Source organism: Lonchura striata, chromosome 1 (genome assembly GCF_046129695.1).
Source record: "Lonchura striata isolate bLonStr1 chromosome 1, bLonStr1.mat, whole genome shotgun sequence".
Lineage (NCBI taxonomy): Eukaryota > Metazoa > Chordata > Aves > Passeriformes > Estrildidae > Lonchura > Lonchura striata.
The window spans coordinates 98,875,869-98,884,361 of NC_134603.1; positions in this window are offsets into that span (position 1 = coordinate 98,875,869).

The following is an 8,493-nucleotide window of genomic DNA, read 5'->3' on the forward strand; positions in this document are numbered from 1 at the left end:
TTCTGGAAGTCAACACAAAGCAATGAAGCCAACCAGCTTTCAATGCACTTTTAAAATAATCTGGTTTTCTTATGCAGGAGAACCTTAGTGTAAGCCTAAAATGCACTAACTCATTTTTCTCTCTTGGAAAATTCAGTGTGATTAGCATTACGGAATTTGGCACAAAAGACAGAAAGTTACTTTCATGGGCATTTTATTTTATAAGCACAGCGACCAGAATGTCCTTATCTTGAACTCAGTCTATACAAATTCATTGCCTAGAATAGAGCAATGCAGTGCATTTTTTATTTCTGATGTATGCCTTTGTAGTTTAACTTTTCCTTGAACTTAATTTGGCTGGATGCTTCAAATTGTTTTCTGTCTAGTGTTCTGAGCTAATCATTCTTTTTAACAATGGAAGGATGGAGAGGCAGAATGAACACATAAAATTTGCACTAGGTGTGTAAGGTTTAGGGGTTGTTATTGAAGTGTTAGGTGTGGGACATTTTAGTAGAACTTGAGTTTACCTAGTCAGAGAAGAGGTTTACCTGGCAGAATTCCTTGTCTTCACTCTTTTCCTTTCCCTTCCTATAATATTGCTAAAGTACAACTGGGTGATATGGTTATGGTTATAAACATGCTTACTGACATCCAGAGAAAGTATGGATTTTTTTTTTTATAGTGAAGCTCTAGGTCTGAGAGAAGAGCCCTGAGCTTGCAGCTATAGCCAGAAGCATTTTACTGGAAAATCTTGTATATATTGGGTATTCTTTTCTTCTGAGGAGAACTTCTTCCCCAGCAAGAGCTAGGCAATATTTCCTATTCCAAACAATCAAGACACTACGAAAATGTGATTATTTTTTCTTCCCCTAATATCTTCTACAAAACCAGAATTAGTTTAAATGTCATTTATGTAAGCACAGCATTTGCTTATAGCAAATTGCAACTGAATAACTCAAACAGATTGTCCTCAACTGTCTGACATAAGTTTAATATCCAGTTCTACTTGGCTGCTTCCTTTACCAAATGAGAGCTAAGTGTAGATTTATGTGAATGTAACAAGTCATTATTACTTTCTTCTTAGCCATCACTAATTTTTACTTTATCGATAGTCAGCTCATGTACTATCATCATCTCATTATCTTATGTTTATTTTACTGCCCATGACAGAAACTCTTATATTCATTTTTAAAATACATAAAGGCATTTTAAATTCACCAAGTAAGATTTCCCTCACATCTTAGTTACGGAAATTTATTAGCACTTTTCTTTCAGCCATGCATAGGTTGAAATCACAAGATATCTTCATCTAGTTTTTAACTCAATCCCCTCCTTGAAGCTACATTTACTTGTCTGTAACATATGCATTTATTTGCCTTTTATTTGTAGGCTGAAACACATATTTATACATCTGTGCTTCAGGCACTGATTTTGCCTTAGTGAGAGGTTGAATTTTTAAGTGATAGATGTCATAGGTGGGGACTAAAATTGTGCCAGGCAGTGGGGAGCACACTGACGCCTTAAGTTTTAACTTTCATATTTTTCAGATTCTGTGCTGCCTAGGGGTGTAGCTCCGAGCTTCATAATAGGTGTTAATAGGTTCTCTTCACAGGGTGTGTAGACAAACCAATTCTTTTCCAGCTTGAGACCAAGGACAACCATTACAAGGTTCAGGCCCAAAAAGCATAAACAACGTGGAACTGAAGAGAGCAATCTGGGAGGATGGGACATCATAACCTGAAGCTATAATTGGACAATTAACTTCAATAGACCAGAAACTTATAAAAGTGTGAGACCTTGTGACTGGTCATCCATTTTGTGACTGTTTTGGGTCCATCTTGGGTGTAGCCCTGGCCTGGCTCTTGTACTGCCCAAGGTGTATCTTTTAAGGCCTTTTAATAAATACTTAGTTTATTCTCTTAGCTCTGTCTAGTGTCTGTTCCAGGTCAGCCTCTCCAGGCATCAACATATGCACATGGAAACTTCCCTAATCCAGTGGAAACTGATTCCTGCAAACCCTGGGACCAGTGCTGGAGATACCCTGCTGGGTGCCACAGACTCTTATCCAGGCAGAGAAGGGGGCATACATTTTCAGGGAGGAGCTGCAGCTCCTCAGGGAGTTGCAGGCCAGAGCAGGCGTGTTGAGAGAAAAGGGACAGAAGGAACTGTAATGCTGGGGACAGCAGTAGCAGGTATGTGAGCCACCCTGCCCAACCACAATGACAGTGACCTCATGGGAACAATTTCAAAAGCATTCCCTGTTGTGAAAATAAGGAACATTCAGACTGGCGAGAGGAAAGGGTAAGATTTTTCCTCAATTTCTGTGCTTTACCTGACATCGACACATTAAGCATACTTCTCAGTGCTCAAATGGAAATGTTCCTTGTGGAACTGACAATACAGCAACTGTGGGTAATGAATGTGTAATGTTCAAAGGATATGTAAATATTAGTGGAGATGCAAAGGCGAGATTCTAAGATGCAATTCTAAAACTAAAAATGTTATTTTCCAATGGCTTTGGAGCATGCAGAGAGCTCTCAAGAAAACTCCTTTTTAACCTTCCTCTGAGAATTTCTGGGCAATATTGATATACAACTGTTATTGAGGGGATTATTTCCCTTAATTTTGCTCAGCTTCAAATGACATTTGCCTAGGTTTGCCTTACATTTCTTTGATCATGCCATCCTCCAAAAGTTGTAGCAATAGATACATGCAAGATTCTCTCTCTTAGAAGCTTAGAAAGACCTTTGAGTCCATTTATTAAATGCACAGTCTTACAATAGTTGTGTTCTATAGAGACTATTTTTGTACTTGATTTTTTTTTCCCTACAAGTACAGAACATGTGTTCTTTAATTTTTTTTTTTTTTGATTGACAAGGTCTGCTTTTCTTTTTTTTTTTTTTTTCTTACATAAGGTCAATGAGATTACTCAATAATTAGGAAAGTTTAGTAAAGTGTTAGTAATAGTAAATCTGTTATGAACTAAATAATGCATTCCAAAATGTTTGTTCTGGTACTGGCATAGCAAATGTGAGGCTCTCATAACACTATAACAAAAAAAAACCATGGCAAAGAAGTATATTGACTTTGCTTCCAAGGTTTTAGTAACAGGGGAGATACAAAGGTGGATTCTGTAGGAAGTTGCCAGAAGCTTCTCCTGTGTCCAATGGAGACAATACCAATGGGCTCCAAGACAGACCCATTGCTGGCCAAGGCCGAGCCTGTCAGGGATGATGATAGTATTTAAGAGTCAAAACAAAAAAATGTTACATCTCAGAAGCAATTGTAGCCAGAAAAAAAAAAGGAGTGAGAATATGTGAGGTAAGCAACATTGCAGATGCCAAGATTAGTGAATAAGGAAGGGGAGGCGTTCCAGGTGCTGGAGCTGAGATTCCCCTTCAGCCTGTGGTGCAGACCATAGTGAGGCAGCTGTGTCCCTCCAGCCCATGGAGGTCCCTGGTGGAGTAGAGATTCTCCTGCAGCCCATAAAGGACCATGCCAGAGCAGGAAGATGCCTGAAGGAGGCTGTGAATCTGTAGGAAGTCCATGCTGGATTAGGTTTCTGGCAGGACCAGTGGCCTTGTGGAGAAAGAAGCCCCTGCAAGAACAGGTTTTCTTGGCAGGACTTGAGACCCCATGAGGGAACCATACTGAAGCAGGCTGTTCCTGAAGGACTCCATGGGGTTCTCACAGAGGAGAAGGACCCTATGGAAGGGACCCATCATGAAGCAGTTAATGAAGAATTGCAGCCCATGGGAAGGACCCCACATTGAGGTGGGGGGAGACTTCTCTCCCTGGAGGAGCAAAAAGTGGCAGAAAAAATGTGATGAACTGACTGCTCCATTCCTCAGCCCCTTTGCCACTGGGAGAGAGGAAATACTGAATCAGGATTAAAGTTAAGCCCAAGAAGAAAGGAGTATTCTAACATTTAGTTTTATTTCTCATTTTCCTACTCTATTTTGATTGGTAATTAATTAGCATATTTTCCTCAAGTTGAGTCTGCTCGTCCTGGGGCAGTAATCAGTGAGTGATCTTTCCCTGTCCTTGTCTCGATCCATGGACCATTCATTATATTTTCTCTCCCCTCTCCAGATGAGGAGGGAAGTGAAAGAGTGGCATTGATGGGCACTGGTGTCCAGCCAGGGTCAAACTACATCAAGAATTCAGGGAGGGAGTTCTTCCAAATAAATTTCAGCTACTTATTAGTCATTCTGTGCTTCTTTTAAGCATCTTTGCCTTGTCAATTTTTTGCCTCTTAGTACTTCCCAAGTCCATTTGATACAAGGTTTTTAAAGTCAATATTTACTTTGTAGGAACAGAGCAATACTTTGGGAAAAAAAAACCCCAAAGAATAAAACTGATTGAATATAAATTGGGGGTAAAAAAAAAACTACTCAATGTTCTGTCATCTATTTACTGAGAGACTGAAAGTTCTGTGTACCAACCAGACTGTTGGAGTAAAAGCAAGGCTATGTAGTCCAATATACTTCCAGAGGACTTCCACTGATAGGGGAGGCTTTGACATAGTGAAGGAAATTCAAAAGTTTCAAGGATGCACAAGCTCTTAAATTCCTCAGAAATTTAAGAAAGCAATATGAATGATTCTGACCAACACATATATATTTTCTGTTTATCTATATTCTGCCACACTCTATCAAAAATGAATGCCCTCCTTTTTTGGAATTTCTGCTGAAACAAATAATATTCAGATAAAAACAATTCCTATCAAAATTATCTTCTCCTAAATTTTATTTATCAGTCATAGGAAGGAAATTTCTCTGTAGTGTATATTCTATAGTTCCTTTGTATCCAACAAGCATATATGACAAATAACACTAATATTGGGTAAAGTATATTTTAAATGGTGCTTTACTGATCTTCCCTAAGTCATGGATATGGGGTAAATAGCTCACAGGGAAGTCTTTGGTAGTTTGTTTTTTTTTTTTTTTTTTTCCCCTGTGAAAGCGAGAAATATGCCCACAGTACAAATACAATCTTATCAAGTGAAATGTTTTTTTCCTGCATCTGGTCACACAATACAAGTTTCTGTTATAAAATAGGTTATCAGAACATTGTCTGAGAACTTAGAACTCCCTTACAAATTATTTTGTTTAAAAATAGCCCAAATGAGTGTCTTACCATGAATATGCTTTCCATTAATAACTATGGAGAATTTAATAAAGTAGGGTTTTTCGTTCAGACTTAAAATCACATTTAGGCAGGAATGGACAGTGTGCAAGAAACCCAGAGATTTATCAGATGCTGTCTTTTTGAAATTAGAAGTAAGATACTGTGGAGCCCTGAACAGATAAACAAGATATAAGTATTCATGTTTTTAATAACCCAAATGAGAAAATAAGACTTTAACTATCCACCAGGAATCAGGGCTATAAGGGGGATATGATCATTGACAAAAATATTTGTGGAGAAATATCTTGTATTTAAATTTAATTATACAGTGATATCATTAGCAAATTAAAAAAAAAAAAAAAACTTACAAAATGAAGAGAATTTATAGCTCTCCACAGGAGAAACAAAGGCAATAAATGTTGATTTGAAGAAAATTTACTACTTAAAAATGTACAGTTACTAGCATGTAACAGCATAATTCTTAGTCTAGGTGTTAGAGGTCAATGATATTTTCCTAAACATTAGTTACTTAAGACATTGACATGGCATTTAAATATTCTCATTTAGAAGGAGCTAATACATATGAAAATTGCTAATACAGAAACAAGCACAAACATTTAATTTAACAGAGATTTTTATGCAGTTATAGAACATCATTTGCCTGGAATTTCAGTATTATAGTAATGGGAAACATTTCAAAGCTAACTTGTCTTAATTTCTATGACTAGCAATCTTCTCCCTCTTTTCTGCTTCTCTTCTTCTCCTCAATATACTTTGTCTTCCTTTTAAAGAAGCCATCTGCTAAAATTAGTGATTATATTACTTAATTATGCAGCATTTGACTATATTTCTATCATTACACTGTCTTCCATTACGTGTTATATTTGTGGCTAATGACATCTTTTTCTTATGTGTTGACAGACCATTTTGTCAGATTTACTGTGCAGTACCTCGCTATCTTACTAATAATGCATCTATTACTAAGATTAATAATTCTTATACAAAGCTGTTCACAGAAACATATAAAAATGCTAGTGTCCATAATAGCAAACTTCTAGTTAGAGAATCATCCTAATTATACTTAGTTTCATTAAATTAGCTGTGAATAAATTACAAATTCAGGGTGTATCTGAGTTAAAATATGGCATGAAATTGATCCTATACTCTATCATGATATGCTCAGTTTTTACACTGAAATGTTGTCCTGAAAGCAGTAGTAGAAAAATGCAAATACTTTTGTGTGAGATCGCCTGCAAATTTGGTCACCTGCAACTCAAATATGTCCTTTAATGAAAGTCCCTTTCTTTCACTAAATATGTCTCATGTGCAGATATTCCCTTCCCTTCCCTTCCCTTCCCTTCCCTTCCCTTCCCTTCCCTTCCCTTCCCTTCCCTTCCCTTCCCTTCCCTTCCCTTCCCTTCCCTTCCCTTCCCTTCCCTTCCCTTCCCTTCCCTTCCCTTCCCTTCCCTTCCCTTCCCTTCCCTTCCCTTCCCTTCCCTTCCCTTCCCTTCCCTTCCCTTCCCTTCCCTTCCCTTCCCTTCCCTTCCCTTCCCTTCCCTTCCCTTCCCTTCCCTTCCCTTCCCTTCCCTCTTATCTTGTCTTTTCTGGAAAGAAAGCTTGTAGAAGTGAAGGAATGATCCCTGGGCTATAGAACATCTGAGTCTTAGGTACCAATATCCAGGATGGAAACCTGAATTACTTTAACATAGAGATGGATATCTCAGCATGGATTTCCCAAGAAGCGAGAGCCAGGGTGTCAGCACATTCCCTAAGTAATCATTTCTCAGCTGTCTTTAGCTGGTTAATACAAAAGTTCTGAGGATTTATCACAATGTCATCTCTCAAGCCTCACTAGACAACTAGACACCATGGGAATGTGCCTCCTGTGTGGGATACATGGCCTAGAAGTTGTCTGCTATTTTAATTTTGTTCAAAGAACACACCTTGGCTTGTCTTTCTTCAGATATGACAAAGGAAATCTTCCTTTCCTTTTTCTTTTTTTTTTTTTTTTTCTTTTAACAGTGTATTGGTCAGAGACCTGGCCAGGCAGTAGGAGATCTGGATTTAATTTCCTGCTTGCACAAGGAACTTCAAACACATTCTGTTTTTTCCCAGAAAGACACTTACCTACAGACAGTTCAGCTCTTCTGAGGCTCTGTAACTAGGCAGAAGAGAATGAAAAAAATTAATTAGGCCAGAGAGAGGAAAAAAATGTTCATGGTTCTTTAGAGGATTGACTTGGGCATACAAAATGAATCTATGGGATGAATATGAAGAAAGGATTGCATGCAACTTTCTACTGTGTGAAGGAACTATAATATATTAAATTTGAAATGAAAAACTGCTGGAGACTTGAGATGGTGAAAAATTTAAGAAATTTTGTCATGCTATTTTAACTCTCATAGCCATGTGCTCTCCCAGCTGTATTGCCATAAAGCACATAGTTTTGGGAGGCAATGATGTCCACAGGAAAGAAAAGTTGTCTCTGACTTCTGCATTATCAGTTGGAAATTTACCTTTCTGGATGTATGGAAAGATATCCACTTACCATTTTGATTCTGGAGAAAATTACCCACTCCAAAGTAGTAAAAAAAACTTTCAAATGGATAATAAATAGGACAGTAGAGGATTTGAAAGAAAAGGATGCTTAATATATGGTCATCAGTTTCAAGTTATTCCCCTTCCCTTTTCTATACAGATTGCCAGCTTGTTTTCCAACATGGTCAGTCTCAGTAATGTTCTCAGTCTGTGCAGGAGAGATTCCTGCATTAGATGTTAACTTTTATGTCCATCCTTTTTCTTGGATAAAATGCCTTTAAATTCCAGTTTTCTATGTTGATTATTGATTCCTGAGGTGGCATCAATGCTCTCACTCCCACATTACTACCCTCTACTCTTTAAATATTAGTATTATTTTGTCAGACCAAATGCTCTGTTTTGCTTGGCAGTTTTTGACAAACCTACTTCGTACCTGCTCCTTCCAAGTGAGATGGAATGTAAACATCTGAATGAAGCTCTTCTATGTAAATAGAGAGCTTTTTCTTTCTTTTTCTTTTTCTTTTTTTTCTTTTTTTTTCTTTTTCTTTTTCTTTTTCTTTTTCTTTTTCTTTTTCTTTTTCTTTTTCTTTTTCTTTTTCTTTTTCTTTTTCTTTTTCTTTTTCTTTTTCTTTTTCTTTTTCTTTTTCTTTTTCTTTTTCTTTTTCTTTTTCTTTTTCTTTTTCTTTTTCTTTTTCTTTTTCTTTTTCTTTTTCTTTTTCTTTTTCTTTTTCTTTTTCTTTTTCTTTTTCTTTTTCTTTTTCTTTTTCTTTTTCTTTTTCTTTTTCTTTTTCTTTTTCTTTTTCTTTTTCTTTTTCTTTCTTTTTTCCCAGTCCTTGATATTTTTTT